We start from the raw sequence: 19,901 nt of genomic DNA, 5'->3' as shown, positions 1-19,901 counted from the left end.
GCAATTATGGTGCTGAGCCCTAGATGGCAGGAGCCTTTGTTACCTAGGAGCTGTGCCTCTTTGGGAGGTGGGAGGTGGGGGTTGCAAAATGCCAGCTGGATGCCGGAGGCTGGCTCAGCCTTGCCCTTTTGTTTCGGCAAAGGTAGCTCGGCCATTGATTCAGGTGGTGCCTCTTGTTTCTCTTTTGTCACTGACAGCAGAGCAGGAACAGGCAGCCAGGTGCGGCTGTTGAGTTACAACCCGCTGTCACTTTTTGTTGACTCCAGTGTATTGATGTAACTGCACTGATGCAAAGCCCCCAGGGTAGATGGCCTGCCATGCGTGCGTCAGGGGAAGATGTCGCTCCTGCTGCCTCTACCAGTGTGATGTCTACCGTACGCAGAGCTATCTGCACCAAGAGGACTTTTGTACAGGGACAACCCTGGGGGGAAGCTTGTGTTTTGGAGTGCGTGGGTTGAATTGCAGCATGTCGTGGAAGCTTTTTTTTTTAAAAAAAGATGGTGTTTCAGAGCAGATGTCTCAGCAAATGTTTAGGATTTCTATTGTATTCCCATTTAGAAACCCCAGTTCTCCATCTATCTTTAATTCTTACCTTGCTAACTTGGTTTATCTTTCCCTCTGCTGCAACCTATAAGGTTGTGGTTCTGCAAACAACAACAACAAACTAGTCTTCTGCAAACTTCATTATGCAAGTTGCAAGTTCTGAAACCTGCACTATGCAAAATTGGAGAGAGGGGGGAAGAAGAAGCATATTGCTTATCTTAGTTTATCTTAGGGCTGTTCAGACAATGAAAAAATGTTCATCTGGTTAATCTTCTGTCTTTTAATGTGTCAACTTTTGATTTGGTTTGATTAAATGTGTGAATTTAAGAGCTTCAATAAAGGTGCTTTGTTTTGATATTCTGAAGTATAACATAGCATACAACTTGGCACTTAGCATCAGAACAGTGGGTCATTTTTAGTGGGTCATTTTGCCCTTCCCTCTTACAGTAACATATCAGAAACCAAAATAACACCCTGATTTTGAAGCTTTTTGAAATTAAATTCATCCTATTGCATTTGAAATAGGCTTCAACAAGTGCACTTAGGTCAGTCTCCAGCATGCTGAATTCTATTCTGAGTTGTAAATAGTTGTTTTACTGGATTTCTCTGTTGCTCGAACCTTACCCCCCCTAGTTTATTTTACTCAATACTTTGCCGTATTGGTAGTTTTTTTGGGAGCAAGGGTAAAGAGCCCTCTCCTGGGAAATTCTACTCCTGGCTTTCCTGGTTCTCCCATGTTCTTGAATAATGCAACGTTAAGCTTTCATGGTTAGAAAAAGTAGAACACCAAAGATAAATTGGAACAACAGCTGATTTTATCTGCGTATTTAGTGCTGTTGTCTTGCAACAAACACTTCATCCGAGTCTTGCTCCTGCAACTGGTGTCTGCCAGTTAAGCCACAATGATTGCTGTAACAAGGCCAGCAGAGTTGCATCACCAATGGCTCAGTCCCAACCTGAGCCCACGAGCTTTTATCTTTTGTGGCTCAAAGGAGGGGAAGGGAAAGCTAAATTTTCCTGGGGGATTGGTGTTTACATCACCAGAGTTCCATTGTGTGTGCGTGCGCGCGCGGCAGGGTGGGCAGAGGCCAGGAAGAAAGCAGTTGGCAATTTGCTAGTCAAATCTAAGAGAGCTTCTCCAGAGCTATGTTTCCATGGCTTCAGGGGAGTCGAGGTCGTGAATCCTGGGAATGCTGAAAGTAATGTTCTGCATCCTAGATAGATATCAGAGGCAGGCTGGAGCAAGCATAGAACCGAGGGAGAGGTGTGCAAGTGCATATTGCCGGAAGAGACTTTGGGAGTGCACTCACCAAATGAGTTTATTTTAGATCATAAAAGAACAGAAGAGTTCGGGAACTTAGTCTGCAGATAAGAAAGCCTCCAATTTTGTGGCAAGGGCTGTGACACCAGATGTTATCAAGAAGTCTCTCTGTCTTCATAGGAAGGCACCCTAAGCTACCATTTCAGAGGTCGGACGCTAAACCATTATCTTTCCTTGTTCTCTAATCATGCCCTTAAAACATGGCTTTTGTCATTTCAGCACAGTTTTGTTATGGGCAGGGAGGTGTAGTGGTTAGTGTTGGACAAAGACTGGGGAGGCTCAGGTCCAGACCCCAGTACAGTCATGAGATTAATTGGGTTACCTTGGCTCTGTCATTATCTCATATTTCTTTCTCCCTCTTTCATGATATTAGAATGTGAAGGGATTGTCCAGTGAAAATGATAGTTGAAAGATTCAGGACAGGCAAAAAGAAGGTCTTATTTACATGGCGCATAGTTAACTTATGGAACTCACCGCCATAGGATGTAGTGATTGATGGCCACCCACTTGGATTAAACAAGTTCACGGAAAACAAGGCTATCAGCAGCTGGTTGTGTACTACCTTCAGCATACCAGTTGCTGGGGATCACAAGTGTAGAGAGTGCTGTTGCATTCATGTCCTGCTTGTGGACTTCCTAGTGGCATCTGGTTTGCCATTTTGCAGAGTTAGGTGGGCAAATGGTCTGATCCAGCAAGGTTATTACAGTCTTAGCCTACCTTGTAGGGTTACTGAAAGGATAAACTGGAGGAGGAAAATCCATCTATGCTGCTTTAGGTTCTTTGAAGGGAGAAGACAGGAAATACTAAAAATGAAAAACGTAATAGTATTTTTGCATGCATGAACAAAGCAATGTGGTATTGTTCTCCATCTGAATTTCTAATAAAGCACAGTTTGGGACTTGGGAAAAGGAGGAGGCCGAGCTTGCAATTGGCAGGACTACCAGAGATTTGGGGACATGTGTGATTTTTATTTTTTGTATGTGTGTCCACACACACACACACACACACACACACGACACTCTGATGACTGCTTTTCTTTTATCTCCTTGTTTTGGCATGCTGAGCCATTAACTTAATTTAACAGCCATATCTTCGCTACTTAATTAAATAGATGAACTTGTCTTGCAACTGGCAAGCTCCTAATTCATCCCTGAAACAGAATTGGCCCAGTCTGGTTTGCTCTTTATACGCCACTGTCTTTCCTGAGAACAAATGGTCACCTCTTGGAAGTTAACTGCTGACAGAGGTTAAGAATTAATTAGTGGGCATGCATGGCACGATTGTCTTTTTTTAAAAAACATAGAGGAAGATCACAGACTGTTCAGGGAGAGTCAACTCTGCACTCCCACTCCAGCCAGCTTTTCCTTGCTCATATGTCTTCTTTGTAAGAGATGTTCACACATTACATTCAACAACCATACAATCTGTGTACCCATGTACACAAATAGATGAGCTGTCCACTGGTACAGTTATTCCTATGTAACACACGAGTGTAGATTCTGTCAATCTGTGTACACAATAGTTGAGCTGTGCACATCAACAAGTATACATACGTTCTTTCACACCAACATGTGCACATGTACAGAGACAGCTTGTACTTGGTGTTCAGTGTAATGTGTGAACAAGCCAGTTGTCTTCCGTGATGACTGTAATGCCCCCACACCGGATTAGGAAGCAGCCTTATATGGAGTCAGACCCTTGTCTATGCTGTTGGCAGCAGCTCACCAGGGTTTCAGATAGGGGTCTCTCCATGCCTTATATGGAGATGCTGGGGATTGAACCTGGGGCCTTCTGCAAGCAAAGCAGGTGTTTTGCCACGGAGCTACAGCCCCTCCCCTATGAGAGAAGGGCGCCTTGCACAGATAGGCCTAAAACTGGATCTGGGGAAGCTCAGCAAGTGTCATTGAGGAAGGCAAGAGGGTGCCTCTGTTCAGGTCTGCTCCAAGGGCTCCATGTGTTCACAAGAAATTGAGCCCAGCCCATGTCATGAAGTACTGGTGAAATGACAAGAGGGTTTACATTATAGAGAGAGGCAACTGCTGCATAATGTGAAGCTGCCTTCTGCTATATTATTCCATTGGACTGGCCTTGCCATACTCAGCAACCTTCTCCAGGCATCACTGGGATGGTGGCAAGGTGGGTGGTGGATAGATGAAGGCAGGGATTTGGGGTCTGAATGGTGCAGTGAGACTTTCTGAAGTGTTGGGCCTGGTTGGAAGATGGCTGTGGTTTGGGGCTCTGCTTCAGGCAGCAAAATGTCTTCTCTGTCTATTCCTGCATTGCTTCCTTTTACCAGGGTCTCAAGCAAATAACGTATTTCCCAGCTTTGCTACCTGAGATAGAAAGTACCCTAATGATGCTGAAGGTTGAACTTGGGGCTTCCTGCGTGCAGCTTAGAATGGAATTTGAGTGACTCTACTTTTCTGCATTGTACCAAAGCAGGATTTCATTGGGTCCTAAGAGTGGGGGCTCCATGCAGCACTATTATTTGACAACTGTACTGCTGCTATAATGCAGAGATGCCTTTGGTCCTCCATGTATTGGTTACAGTATAGTGTTATTATTGGTGGACTACAACTTCCATTTCCCCTTACCATTGACTGTGCTGATTGAGGCTGATGGGAAGTGTAGTTCAACAACACTTGGAGAGCCACAGATTGCCTCTCTTTGGCATGAAACATCCCCCTCCAAGGGGAGGGCCACAGCTAAGTGTTAGAACATGTGCTTTGCATGGAGAACATCCCAGGTTCAATCTGGGGTTCAGGAAGGCCACTGCTTATTTCTGAAATAGAATGTGATGGGGCTCAATCCCGTCTGACCTGGGTAGAGCGTCAGACCCCAGCATTTCCAGTTAAAAGGAGCAGAAAGCAGGGGGCAGAAAAGAACTATTTGCCTGATTCCTCTAGAGCTGTTGCCTGCCAACATGATATGAGGCTGCAGGTGAGCAAATTGCCTGACTTGGCATAAGGCAGCTTCCTGTGTTCCTGTGAAGCCTTTCCCCACCCACAAAGCCGCCACAATGACACGCTGAAGCAGTCTGCGGCAAGGGAAGGGCACTCTGTGCATCTTTTTAAACAAGGCCACGGTGTTCTTGTTACTACCCAGGTTCCAGAGCAATTGAAAACTCATTGGATGCTTTTTCTTCATAGCAAGACTATGTTTTCACCCCTGTATGTGAGTGTGTGTATGCGCTACACACACCTCCTTCCCATTGCTGCAAGTGGGGAATCATCTTGTTCATAGAGACAGCTGGGTTGCATTCACACCCCAAGTTGCTTCGCTGTCCCATGGGGTGCGTAACATCCCCACTCCATGAAGTCTGCTATGAAAGTGCGCCTACCCACGGGGCTCCAAGCTGCGTTGAAGTAGGTGGTGTTTTTTTAAAACACACACACAAACCTAGCAATTACATCATCAGCACCCCCTGAGAGCGTTTACCTCCAAGCGGCTCTGCTTGGGCCTAGGGATTAACAGCGATGAATTATTCAGAAAAGACAGGGGAGGGGAGATGTCAGAAAGACTTGCAGGCTGTGTGGGAATGTATGCGTGTGTACACACACTATTGTATCTCTGCCCAGTGATACTTGCTTGTCCGGAATCAACTTCACTCTGCAGCCAGAAATATATGGTGCTTCAGGGACACTTGCATGAAACAGCCTTTGATTTGTGATTCCTTCTCCCTGTAGCCAGTTGGAGTATGCAGGACTTGTCAGGGGCAATTACTGGTTTTTTTGTTTGGTCAGGAGTATTCCCTAAAGAAATCAAATGGCTTAAAAAAAACAAAAAACAGAACCACCACCCTTCTTGTGAGCAGCCAGCCTTTGCAGTGACCTGAGCAGCACCGATTATCGCTGGGAATCTCTAACCGACACAGGAACATTCATTAACATTTGAAGTGCAAATGGAAAATTGCTACTTGAACCTTCCACAGTTCACCCGACCAGGCAGCCAGCTGATCAGAGACCTCATTAATACCTCTTCTAATAGGGCAGAAATGGTTACAGGCTTGCAGCGGTGCCATCAAGGTGAAGGGGTGGGAAGGGAGAAGCTTATCAGTATTTTTTAAAAATTAAAAAATTGAATAGTTGCTTGGAAAGCAGGCAAAGGCTCTTTTTATTGTGCAAATGAAACCTGTTCTGTCTGTGCTGAGCCAGCTCCAGTGAGCCATTAGCTTCATGCTTCCTCTCCTTTGTGTACAAACACATATCTTCTCCGTGCTTACCATTCCACATTCATTTACATGCACCCCTTTCCCCCTCACTGGCACAGGTCCACTCACCTATAATTATTCCCCATGCTTGTTCAAACCAGATGATCACCACATGCTTGTTCAAACCAGATGATCACAACAGCCTGTTGGTATATAGGCCAAGCATTACCCAGTGCTGATAATCTCAGCTTTTCATTTTAAAAAAACCAAACAAGCCCCAAAACAAGTTTCTAGTCCATAAGATTGCAACGAAAGTCTTAAAGGTATGTAGGACAGTGTTTTCTGAAATCTAGAGTATGGGTGTGTAGGACTCCCAGTAAGCCAAAGCAGAGCATGTCTTTTGTAGTTCTTCAGCCCCCTCCAGCCCTTGTTTGAGTATCTTGGTACACACATTTTGGACTGTGTATTTTAGTGTAGAAAGCATTAAAAGCTCTTGTGGGTTGAATCAGGACAGAGGTTGTTTTTTCCATTTTAGTTTAATAAGTCAAAATGCACATGTTAATTGACTTAACGATGCCAGGGTGTCTGTGGTATCAACAATGACGATGTGTGTGTGTGTGGCCACTATTAATAGCATAATTGTCACCATGTGTAGCTTCTTCATGATGTTCCCCTCTGACCTCACTGTTTTGCAAACCCTATCCCAGCCATGGGTATATATGTATTTGTAATACAGGACAATGCTCCATGCATTTGATAAAGTCTCTCTAATCCACAGAAACTTGCACTATCATAAACTGGTTAGCCTTCAAGACACTATAGTGCTTCTTCTTGTTTTTTTAGTGACAGACTAGTGTAGCTACACTCTGCTAAAATGAAAAGCACAGTGACTGGCATTTCTGTTGGCAGAATTAGATGATGGTGACGTACCTATCAGGTAAATGACATGCATGGTTGTGCTATTTAGCTCGGTCTGTCTTCCCCTTCGTCTCCCCTCCCCCAGCACCATCCTTGTCCTCCGCTGCAACCATCCTGGTCTATGATAGATGGAGAAGCAGTGGACGGCAGCGGTGCCTACTGTCAGTCCAAAAGGCAATGGGGCAGGCAGTTTTCTCATCTTTCAGTCGTAGGTGCTGCAGCTAGACAAGGGCTATTAGAGCTGACAATCATCTGTTTCTTTTTGTGGGTCACCCACTTCTGTCCCACGTAGCTCACTACATGCAAGGATGGTTTTGGAATGCTCTTTCCAGCATCTTCGTACATACCATATATTTGAAGCATTTTAAAGCACACACCCACCCACCCTGAAACCTGGGCTCTGCAGTTTACCCCTCACCCTTAACAAATACAGTTCCCAGAATTCTTAGGTGTATGGTGTATGCAGCCCCCCCCTTTTACGCAGTTACAGAGAATGAGAAAACCTTGGTCCGGAAAATGCTGGAGCTGGTTTGCATTCTCCTTCTCCCCCTCCCCTCCCCAAATGCCTGCAGAGTCCTGACATCTAAGAACTGGAAATAACTTTCCAGTCTTTCCTGCTCCTGTTCCGCTCCCTGGTTTTTGATGAGTGGAAAGTTTTCCATACACCCCTGTGGAGTTTCAGTCAGGCTCCTTATGATCAGGAAGCCTGGGAGCCTGATGATTCCTTTGAATCTTTGAAGGATTTGGGACTACTTACACGCTCCTTCTCCTGCCTTTGCTGGCTTCCTAGGCTTCAAGAATGGTTCAGACTTTTACTCCAAGCACCTGAGTTTAAAATCACGCAGGCGGCAGCATCCTCACCCGATTATCTGTCTTGGCCACCCAGGGCTTTCCACTTCCATTCATCATCCCTTATCTGCTTTGGCCAGTCCTGTTTAACTGACTCCCCTCTTCCTTATCCAAGGAATTCACAGAGAGCTTCTTCTATGCACCAAAGAAAAGTCATACTTCCTTTGTTGCTGGAAGGATTTTTTTGGGTGGGGGTGGGAGGCGGGGAATCTATTCCCAGCTGCCTGCTCAGACACAGGAGCAGGCCACCAATCCATCCCATCAGCCCATACAAATCCAAATTATAAGTACAGGGAGGAGGGCCTGTAGCTCAGTGCTCAACCACATGTCTTGCCACACACAAGGTGGGAGGTTCAATCCCTGGCAGCTTTGGGTAACAGAGACTGCCAGCCAGAGTAAACAACACTGAGCTTGATAGACAAATAGTCTGACTCGGTATAAGGCAGCTTCCTGTGTTCTTTCTATCTACAGAGCAGGTCCATTGAATAAGAGATACAGTGGGTGGAAGGAGGGTGCAAATAACTCCAGGGATCCAACACTTGCAAGCCAAGTCCGTGCCTCACCAGCAAGATATCAGAAATAGTCCAGTCTGATCTGGGCATTTAGGCCTACTGGACCCAAGCTGCAGTCTGGGTCCAGGTACTCCCCAAAAGCAAAATTCACCCGATCAATATAGTGGGGGTTTGTTTAGTGATAATTAAAGTGGAGCTAAAGAAATAAACGACCACTTCTGAAGCAGAAGAATGCTTCCCTGCACAATCCTCTCCCATGAGATAGTCACTTAAGCTCTCTTATAAAAAAAATCCACAATTTTACAGCAGAGAGTTCCCAGTTTTGGAACACATGTGCTTTGGCATGGATGAGACATCCATATACAAAACCTAATGAAATGTGCAACACTGAAAGGTGGAACTTCTTTCTCACCATTTGAAACCAGTAAGACAGCAAAGGTTTTACAGCTGCTTAATTATGGCTGGGCCACCGGGGTAGCAGATAGACGTTGTTTTGTGAATCAGAGCCAGACTGTAGGCCACTGGCTGGCTCACCACTCCTTTTATTTGGGGGGGGGTGCATGAGAATTCCATAATATCACTATGCTGGGAGACCTTTCTTAGCTCCAAGGTTTTCAACTCAGACTGCAACTCAGTATGACCAGTTGGGAGGGGGGGGGAGAGAGAGATCATTGTTTGGGGGGTGGGGAGGCTTATTGGTAAGGCGTGCAGCATACAGGTGTGTGTTGGAGGGGGGGTACAATACTTTCCTTGCTTGCTGGAGAAAGCAATGCATTTTTAATTGCTTAATTCCACCCCCGCCCCCCACATACTCTTGTATTTACTTGCAGCTGCTGGGCTGTGTAAGAGGCAGGCTGAGTTTATTGGCAGTCTGCTCCAAGCTCATAGAAGTTTATCTCCCGTGCACAAGTACCTCGTGGTGGAGGCCTAGGGGTGTGTGTGTGTGGCAGCCTTGCTTGGAAGGAGGCAGCCTCCATGCTGAAACACCTTGCTCCTCAACGGGCTATTAAGCAAGGAGGCAGCTCTTGAATTGGGCAGATAATGGCTTTGATTTCCCCCTCCTTCCTCATCATAGCAGCTGGTGAACGTATCTATCTTTGTGCATATTATCGACACAAAGCATCAAGACCTTTCTTCCCCTCACTCCTCTTAAAAAGGGAACTTGAGGGGTTCTTTTAAAAAATGGCAGTATTATGTAGGTTATCTATATGTATGTGCATTTCATCTTTCTGCTGGAAACAAAGCAACCGGGAACCCATTGCAGCAGCAACATCAGAGCTGGTTAAGCCAATTCTGAAACCTGAATGTGGGTGATGCAGAAATGGGTTGATCAGACCTCTTTCACAGGGAGAAGTGGCCATGCACTTGTTTCATCATATGCCTGGCTAACAGCGCAACTGTTCACATTTATTGGGCCACTTGTGGCTGTTTTGCAATGAAGCTGTCCGCTTTTGCTTATTTTTTAAATCTGTTGTTTATCTATAATTATTTTACATTATTTTGTGCACTGCTTAGATATTATTATTTTGTTGTAGTCTAAATAAATAAATAAAGCTGTGGTCAGTTTTGCAAGCCATGCTGGGGTGGGGGGGAACAGTGCAGGAACACCAAAAATGATTTCACACGATGCAGATCTCATCAAGCCTGTATGCATTTGACCACATGGACTGGCTTTTTAGTTTAATGTCATTCTCAGATTTGGGATTCTCCGTGAAATCTATGTGGGTTTTTTTTTACAAAGTTGAGGGAGGTAGCATTTGGATGATCTTCCTGCTTTGGGATCTGGAGTTGACGTTGCACTCTGCCTCTTGCAGAGGTATGCCCTGCCCTGCACCCCAATATAAAACCTCGGTCGAGCTGATAAGAGAGAAAAGTGGGGCGATTTTAAAAAGAGGATTTTTCTCCCTGACCTGCCTCCTTCCTGCTCTGAGCGGCTTTGGCCTCATCATCTCGTAATTAGAGCCATGTTTTATTCATGAGCCAGGTCGAGCGGATCAGGGGGCCAAGACGTGCCCTATTGATATAAATAACCCTCTTCATTCCCCTCCCGCGGGATGACACCCGACGAAGGAAGCCAGCCACTCTGGAGCAGAGGTCTGCGAGTGGCGTTAGAGGCCTGGCTGTGACTTGAGTCGGTTTTAGAAATCCTGATGGATGTCTTCATTTCACTTAATCAAAGGTCAGTGGCGGCAGGAAATCTTTGCTGAGTACCTCCTGCTTAATGAACGCTTGAGGTGGCTGCACTTTCCCCTCTGGGCTTATTGGCTGACACAGTCTTGTGCTCAGTTGGATGTACAGGGCAAGAGAGGACTGTTTCTGTCCTCTCTCCAAATCACAGGCACTCGGGAACCAGAACAAGGGGACCTTGGAACACAGCGTTAGGACCTTGAGGAGGACAATGCGACCTTTTTCAGAATGTTATTGAAGGAGTTGTTGATCATGGTGTGTATTGGGTCTGTAGTAGTTATCTCTGGGAACAGGTTTAGCAAAACTGTGCCACTGAAAAATGTTGGTGAGTTATTTGCAGGGCAGTATAGATGTGCACAGTACTGGAAGCTGCACCTTTCAATAGAGGCACTATGCCTGGCAAAGGTACATGCCGCTGTGTTTATCTGTCCCTTTCTCTGTTCTCTGAATTACTTGTTCCTTTTGCTTCTACTAATAGCTTTCCAGAAGTGATACGTATGTCTGAATTTGGTAAATGAGGCTGCAGCCCTGCTCCAGGCAAGCTAAACCAGAGAGTCTGGGATGATTAGGGATCTAAGGAAAGGCAGGCGAGGTTGAACCTCAGGGTGCCCCTGTGCATTACTGGATATGCCAGGTGTAGGTGGATTGCTCTGAGCAGAACATGTAATTCATATGAAACAGGCAGGTCTTGTGTCCTTCCAACACCTTCCTCCTTCTGCCACTCCATCTTTCCTCCTGTGTTCAGCATTTTCTGGATTTCCCCAGAAAAGCAGATGATGTGGTAATGCTCAGCTCAACTATGTGACTGGAATGTATAGCTAGGGCTGCTTGCATATACTCCTTGTTTGTTTGATGCGAACTGTGTGATGAGTACTGTTGTACAAAATGTGCATAGTTGCATTATTTCTCTTACTTTGCATAATTCTGCCTAGTTTGCAGAATTCTGGTGTGCTATTTATGGGAGGGGCAAGAACACTGAAGCCACACCTCCAGCCAACCACTGTTACGGCATCTGAGGTTGCAGCAGGCATTGCCAACATGCTTCCAAGCATGTCTCCACCACCATAGGAGGTAGCAACTTTTTTTGAAAAAGGATGAAATCCAAGTTTTCTGGAAGCCGAATTGAGCACCCGCTTCTGTGTTCAGTGCTTCTTCTACTCTTCTATAGAACTGCAGCATAGAATGGGAAGACTTAACTTCAGGCAGCTAACTCCTCCAAGTATATTGAGCTGTCATTCAGAAAGTTCTTAAGCAGACACAACACAGTGGCTATGTGATTCTGGGTGGTGTGTTGGGAGATTGTTGACAAAGCAGGTAGAAGATGGGGAGATGGTTTATTGTGGCATTAGATCATGACGGACAGGAAGGGGTTTGAGGAAAGGCATGGGATGCTTTCATGATGGACGTGACTTGACCTGTTGCAAGATTTGTGATGCTCCTCCTTTCTGCAAATATGGGTCAAAGTGGAGAAAGGAGATGGAACATGGGAACAGAGCAAGCTGCCTTATATCAGGTCTGACCACTGCTCAATCTTGTTCAGTGTTGTCTGCACTGACTGGCAGTAGTTCTGGATTTTAGGCAGGGGCCTTTCCCAGCTCTGCTTGGAGATACCAGGGATTGAACCTGGGATTTTTTGTGGGCGAAGCATGTGCTGTACCACTGAACTGCGTCCCTTTCCCAGATGCAGTGTTCTTAGCCTGGCACTCACTTAGCCACCCACTCCTTGGCAAAGGCAGTGGAGCTATTGTGGAAGGCTTAGGTGAGCTTGCCCAGCCCTCGCCTACGCTGCAGGTGTTTGGAAAGTGTACCTGCCTCCAGGCCTTGGCCCTCTTTCCACATGACCATTTAGAAAAGCAGCAGAATCTAAGGAGGCTGCCTGTTGCTAATTTTGGTGGGCTGCCAACGTGAGAGCTTCAGGTTCTCCTGCCTGTCTCTAACTGCCTTCCCCCACTCATGTTGGCTTCCTGAGATTGTGGACAGAGGAGGCCTTTCTCAGCCATCCCACCTAAGATCCTTGCTCTTGGGGCTGGGGAACCTGCTCCCACTAGCCCCAGGCAATGTGCCCAATGACTCAGGGCTGATGTGAGTTGTAGTCCAACAACAACTGGAAGGCTATATATTCCCCAGTGGGGAAGCCAGGGATCTTAATCTATGAGCACATCCACAAAGAGAAAAAATGGGGGCATTTGGGGAGACATTTAGGAATTTGAGACCAGCCAGTGGTAGATGTTAGGAAGTCTCTATACTTTATCCAGTTACTTGTTTCATGTGACCGCTGCAATTCCCAGGTGTTAGTTGGGCACACCTTTAATAGTACTAGAGATGAGATGGGAGGGGGGGAGGGCTCCTATCATTTTCCAAGGATGCCTCACTGCCTGTCTTGTGAGTAGCAGGTCTTGCAACTCCTCTGGGCATTGGGCAGGGCAACCTCTTAAAAGAAACTCAGTACTCAGGCAGGTGCTGCATAGGGCGTGACAGAAAGGTTTTTATATTTAGATTGGAAGGATGCTGAACTGAGTGATCCTGCCTCATGGATGCCTAGAAACACTAACTCATCTTTTGGAGTTTGCATTTACTCACAAAAGAGACAGATTTTTCACACTGTCCAGATAACTCAGGCAGGGCTGCTGTTCCTTTGATGTGGTACCATTTTACACACTAGAGGGCACCAGTGAGCCCTTTTTTTCTTCCCGAGAGCAATTTCTGAAGTGGGGAGAGGTGGCTAATGTTTTTACTGTGGTGGAGGAGGAGGTTATAATTCAAACTGTGGACTTAGGAACATAAGAAGAGCCCTGCTGGCCCAGACCTCCAGCACCCTGTTTGCCACAGTGATTGGCAAAGCATGAAGGAAATAGATATTTCATATTGTTATTTATGGTGGTTGCTTTTCACTGATGAGGCTCATAGCCACTGGCAGGACATCTTCTGCAATTTTGCCTTTTCAAGCCACCAAAGCCCAGCACCACCTCTTATGATAGTGAATTCCACCACATGGTTCTATTTAGTGTGAAATTCTGGGTGCTTGTGTAGATTTGTATCTTATTTATTTCAATGATTCATATAATGCTTAACACTCTAGTTTCTAAGGGGTGTCACTCCAGAATCTACTGTTCAACAGCTGCATTGAATAACCACAACTTGGGTAACATTCTCTCCACTTTCTCCTTACCATCTTTTTTGCTTAACTAAAGAGTTCCAAACACATATAGCATTCCTTACACCTGCTGAGCTCTATTGTTTTTTAAGAGATCATTTCATAATTCTTGTTTTTCAGTTAATCAAGTGTCTCTTTGAGCATGTTGTATCCAGAAGGAGCAATGGTATGGCTTACAGATGTGTGCTGGCTTGCCATCAGATGGCCTCAAGTTGCACTTGTTGCCTTCCTTGATTCCCTTGGGGAGTAAAAAAATCTAGGTGGTTGTGGAGGATGTTGCAGGTTTAGTAGCCTCGCCACCTAGAGCATGACCCCCCTGGCTCTGGGGCTGAAGGGCTCAGGTTCAATCCCCTGTCTAAAATCCTAGATGGACCAATGAGTCTTGACTCACTATAAGGCTGCTTCCTATCTTTCTTTGTCTTCTGAGGGTTCAGGAGTGGATCCTTCCTGCTGAAGAAAGATACAATAAAAAGGCTGAAGGAGTGGCCTGAACATCCCCTGCTCGTCCTGGCAGAAGCAATCCTGAGCGATGGGCAGATGCTGCTCTTGCCAAGGGGCCAGCCTGAGACATGATCTCCTGAAAAAGACTGTGTTATAGCAATTATTACCTTTGCTCACCCTTAATAAGAATAATTATGACTGGTTTCATTTAAAAACCTTTGGCCTGTCCAAGATATCTGCTCATCTGAGCCTGACTTGTGGCTGAGCTGCCTCACCTCATTTCTATGTCAGTCCAAAAGGCATTTGGCAAAGGCAAGGAAGCGCTCTCTCTCTCTCTCTCTTCTTTTCCCTTGTGCCATTCAGGCAGCGCAAAGGGCTCTCCAGAAAGGACACTCCCCCCCCCTCCATAAGCTTGTGCACTCAATACACAAGGAGTGAACAATAGCTCATTTTCTGTGAGGCAGCTCTTAAGTACCCCTCCTGCTGCCCAGCACCATTTTTCCTTCCCATTAGCAAGCCCTGGAGGGCTGGCACACCGTAGACGTGAGTGATGTACAAAGGATGGCGGGGGAGAGCGAGAGCTCTGAGCTGGCACCCAGGCAGAGGGCGTGGGCAAGGCAAGCCATCCCTGAAAAACAAGCCCAGCAACAGCCACTGCTTACTGCTCTGCTTTCCTGGAACTGGCATCTTCCCTTGGGCAGATGTGCCAACGTGGATCTAGTAGGGCCATCTTGCATCTCTGGGAATTGGGTCATACCTGCTGAAAGCGGCAAACTGAGTCACAGAGCAAGAAATGGTTGGCCCTGGGCTGCTGAGAGGCAACTTGGCAGGTTGGGAACAGGTGGTGTTTGATTCCTGCCTAGGCCCTTAGGATCCTCCTGCACTGGCTTTCTGAGATAGTGGTGATTTGGATAACCACCAGAAACAGGACACAATCCAATCTTCAAGTGAGTGGAGCATTGTTGGACCTGCCTCTTGGGAGGTGTCTTGTCAATTGTGGGATACGGGTGCACACTGTGGTCTAAACCACTGAGCCTCATGGGCTCGCCAATCAGAAGGTCGGCAGTTCGAATCAGCGCAATGGGGTGAGCTCCCATTGCTCTGTCCCAGCTTCTGCCAACCTCATAGTTTGAAAGCACACCCGTGCAAGTAGATAAGTAGGTACTGCTGCAGCGAGAAGGTAAACAGCATTTCTGTGTGCTCTGGCACTCGTCGCGGTCCTCCATGTGGTTTAGTCATGCTGGCCACATGAACCCGGAAAGCTGTCTGTGGACAAATGCCAGTTCCCCCGGCCTGAAAAGTGAGATGAGCACCACACCCCATAGTCGCCTTTGTCTGGGCTTAACCATCCAAGGGTCCTTTACCGTTTACCTTTACCTTGCCAGTTCACTGTGTAACTTCCAGCAAAGAGGCCTCAGTTTGCTCTCTGTAAAGTGGGGAGCGGCAGTGATCAACCTTGCAGAGTTATTGTGAGGGCACACTCGGGAACAACTGTAAAGCGCTTTACTAAATATTGATTCTGTGGTGAATGACTGTAGCTCCAACATTTCTAGCTTAAAAGCCCTCTCCCTATGCTGGCTTGGCTGACTGTGGTTACTTGCAGACAATGGGGAAATCACTCTGCATATACTCATGTGCTGCTTTCTGCTTCAGTGTTATGTCACATCCTCTAGGTCTGATGGGTCCTGGGGATAGGGGCAAATGCAAGGAACTCCCTTCTTTCCTTCACGTTCTCAGCTATCAGTGTTGCATAACATCATCTGCTAACATGGTTTCCGTGCTAGGGAACCATTCTGGGCTTCCAGAATGTCACCCTCCCTCTCACCTACATTTGGGTTAAGCTTAGGGAGAGCAAAGGCAGAGCCTGATTTTTTGAAACTAAGCCCAGCTTCTCTTGAGAGAAACAATTCTCCTCTAGAGCTTTATGTAATTAAAAAAAAAAATCAAATTGGCAAGCCACCCCTCCCTCTGTTCCTGCTCAATGATTGGCCTATAATTGCAGGTTTATTGGCTGTTCAGCTATTGTGTAATGACATGTTTGCAAATTAATTTTTATGGCTCATGCCATTAGCATATACGGTAGAGGAGGGGTTAGTATTAATTACCACCGTTGTTAGGGTAATCCTAGCAAATTAAAAACCTATAAAAGAATGACAGTTGACGGCACACAGGATTGTGAGGGGCAGGAACAGGAGTGATGGGGATAGATGGGTGATTGGCTTAAGCGACCATAGGCAGTGCTGCCTTATACCGAGTTCATCTAGTTTAGTATTGTATATACTGCCTGGCAGCTGCTCTGCAGAGTTTCAGACAGGAGTCTCCGCCAATCCTACCTGGAAATGCCAGGGATTGAACCTGGGGCATTCTACATACAATTCAGATGCTCCACTACCAAGCTGTGTTGCTTCCCCAAATGCTGTATGTGTTCATCATCAGTGGGAAGCCCAGGTTGGAAGATGTTCCTCTGATCACACTCATGGCTCATGGCTCCCACTCCTGAGAAGAAACAAGTTAGGTCCAAGCTAGGTGGGATGTCAGGAGATGGATCTCCTTTTTTCCCATTACCAAAGGGAAGAAAGCAGGGTGGGTGTGTTGTTGTTTTTTTAAAAAACTTACCACCATCCCATTTTCTCAATTTGAAGTCCCCCACCTTACAAAAAATTGCTTGTAGGATGGGGAGACATACCGTAGGTTGCATTAATAGCATGCCATTAAAGAGCTTTTTTAATGCATGGCTTCCTCCAAAGAATCCTGGGAACAGTAGTTTATTAAGGATGCTGGGAATTTTAGCTAGATAAACTATAGTGCCCAGAATTCTTTGGGGGAAGCTGTTTGTGTTAAATGTATGTTAAATGCACTTTAGATGCAAGGTGTGGCTGTGACCCCAAAGATATGCATATGTTACATATATGTCTTCTTCCATGAGTTAATAGCAGCTGGCACAGTGTGTGTGCAATTTGCAACAGGCTAACTCCTGCTCCTGAGGGACGCGGGTGGCGCTGTGGGTAAAACCTCAGCGTCTAGGACTTGCCGATCGTATGGTTGGCGGTTCGAATCCCCGCAGCGGGGTGAGCTCCCATCGTTCGGTCCCAGCTCCTGCCCACCTAGCAGTTCGAAAGCACCCTTAAGTGCAAGTAGATAAATAGGGACCGCTTTATAGCGGAAAGGTAAATGGCGTTTCCGTGTGCTACGCTGCTGCAGGCTCGCCAGAGCAGCTTCGTCACGCCGGCCACGTGACCCGGAAGTGTCTTCAGACAGCGCTGGCCCCCGGCCTCTTAAACGAGATGGGCGCGCAACCCCAGAGTCGGTCATGACTGGCCTGTATTGGCAGGGGTATCTTTACCTTTACCTAACTCCTGCTTAGCATTCTGATTCATTTCTTCCACCCAGGTTGTTTTACATTTGGGGAAAATTCTGGGAGATCAAGTCATGATCTATTGACATCGTATCTAGTTTGGCCTTTCATTTATTTAGGGCACTACCTCCTTAAATAACCTGATTTGTTTGAATCCAAGGCCTGACTAGTGTCATAGTCCCCCCCCCCTTGGGTCAAATTGACTGCTTCCATCACCCTGGTGGAGGGATCATAGCTCAGTAGTAGCTGCTTTACAGGCAGAAGGTTGATTCCCAGACAAGGCTGGGAAATACTCCTGCCTTGAAACCCTGGAAAAGAATGGTTTATACAAGTTAAATGCTGGAGATCTTGAGGCAGGATAGACTTCACAGTTTTTTTGGTCTGTTCTGACTTGGACAGGACACATACAGGGGTTTTTAAAGAGAGTCAATTGCAGCTTTGTTTCTGAGTGTTGTGGAAGATGTGTGTGTGTATGTGTTTGCCCCCCCTTACCCCCCCCCATCTCCTGTGGTCAAATAGCTTTTTCAGGGGTTTTTTGCAACTGTACAGAAACCTGCTTTACCAGAGGCAAAAACAGCAAGAGGGTGGTCCACTCCAGGAGTGGCAATCCATCTCTTCTACCTGCCTTCAGTATTTGTTTCCAGCTTCAGAATGGTACTGCACGATTACAATAATTCTCCCCTCTTGGGGAGACTTGCTTTCGGTATAGTTTTTACAGCCTCTTCCCCTCCCCTTTGCTGTTTGGTGAAATGATGTCGAGATCTGACAGTGATATATGGGCAGACTGTGGCTTCGTGGGTGGAGGAGTTACTTGCTTGTTTTTAATTGCAGACCATTCTCTCAGGAGCTTGGTTCTGTGTGCAGAAGCTTGGGGTTGTTGTTTTTGCTTGGGACTGGGTGGCCCACGCAAGGGAGAGGTGGGTGACACTTGCATGCACCCTTCCCCCCACCAAGCCGGCAGTCTTCCCCGGGGCTGCCGCCTTAAGCTGTTTGAAGGGCGCCTCATGACCAGCACAGGATGTGGCTTCCCTTTGCAATGCTGAGATATCACACATTTGCCATCTTGAATTTGGGTGTCAAGAGCAGGCCACAGCTGGCAGAGGAAGAGCAGGATGGTGGAGAGGCTCAGAAATCCCGAATGCAAGTAGGTTCACTCCCCAGTAAACCAGTTCCTATCACCTTCTGCCTGGAGGTGAGTCCTGTGAGAGAATGCATCCTACCTAATTTGGTTAAACTGCAGCCATTTTTACCTGCTTAAAAACCACTGTGGATATTTTAAGGTAATCTGGTCTGCAACTTGCATCTAAGTGCTGGGGCTGATCTGCAGGTGGGCAAATGGGAGATTAGCAGATTAAATCATATACAAGTTTCTGTTGTTGTTTTTTAATTCTGCTTAGCAGTATTGATTCCTTTGAAACATGCACGGTGGTTAAATTTCAGATTCCTTGCCTTGAAATTCAAGAGTGTACCCTTTCTCTTATTCCTGAGAGCCCTCCTGGCCCACAGTTTTCATGTTCCAAGAAGCTTTAATGCTCAAAGGCTTGGGGTTGCAAGGAGAATTTAGAAAGGAGAACACAGTTATCTGTAAGTTTAGGTTAACTCTCTCTGTCGTGTGCATTCCATATTTCTATGATGGAAACAAAGACAGTGGTGGGTCAGCCTTTGCCTACTCTCTCTGTTCAGGTTTGTATTGCATGGGCCACACAATAGGGTGGGATGGGACATGGGCGTAACAGGGGATTTTTTTGGGGGGTAGGCTTTTGTTTGAGGGGAGCAGAATCTCAAATTTGTATTGATTTGTACTGATTTAGGGGCTAGCTGCCCCCCTTGGTTACACCCTTGGGGTGATGGGAGCCAACTAGCCTTCCAAAGTGTTTCATCCCAGAAGCAGCAGGTTAGGAACTGTGTCAGTTTTGCCAAAGGCTGCTAGCTGGAAAGAGTTTTTAGGGTAGGTTATGACTCTGGGGAGACCTGCCTCTCCCCTCCCTCCCTCTCAAGATAGTTAACTCTAGTCCTGCTATTCTTCTCAGTCTTTTGTATTCAAAGCAGGAGGGTGAAAGAGGGAGGCTTCCTCACAGCAAAGGACAAAGTTCTCCTCTTGGGTCTTACTCCCCCTTTTAAAGGGGGGGGTTCAAGCAGCTTGTGCATTGTGTGTGTGTGTGCGTGCGCATGCCTGTGTGTGTGCGTATGCATGTGTAGGGGGGAATGTTATTATTTGCCCCCCCTGGACCAACAGCTGCTGTACATGGAAAACTGGAGCCAAGAGAAGGGGCAACCTGGTGAAGACATAGGCAGAAGGGGACAAGTGGGTAGAAAAAGCTATTTCACTACTTGTTTTGGAGGTCCTTCCCAGCCCAGAACCCAACTGTGTTGTTTTACACACACTCTCCCTCTCTCTCCCTCTCTCTCTCACCCCTCCCACCCCCTCACACTCTCTCCTATGGGTTTGTTTCATTAGTGTTTAGCTTTTC

At 46.5% G+C, this 19,901-nt stretch overlaps 1 protein-coding gene across 5 annotated transcripts in view; it reads left to right on the top strand.

The window, feature by feature from the left end:
- Positions 1-19,901, top strand: part of GSE1 (Gse1 coiled-coil protein) — a 436,639-nt gene that overhangs the window by 288,625 nt on the left and 128,113 nt on the right. The window lies entirely within an intron of this gene.

The sequence above is a fragment of the Podarcis melisellensis genome, assembly GCF_964234715.1.
Source record: "Podarcis melisellensis genome assembly, chromosome: 8".
Lineage (NCBI taxonomy): Eukaryota > Metazoa > Chordata > Lepidosauria > Squamata > Lacertidae > Podarcis > Podarcis melisellensis.
This window is presented reverse-complemented; position numbering and strand designations above follow the sequence as displayed.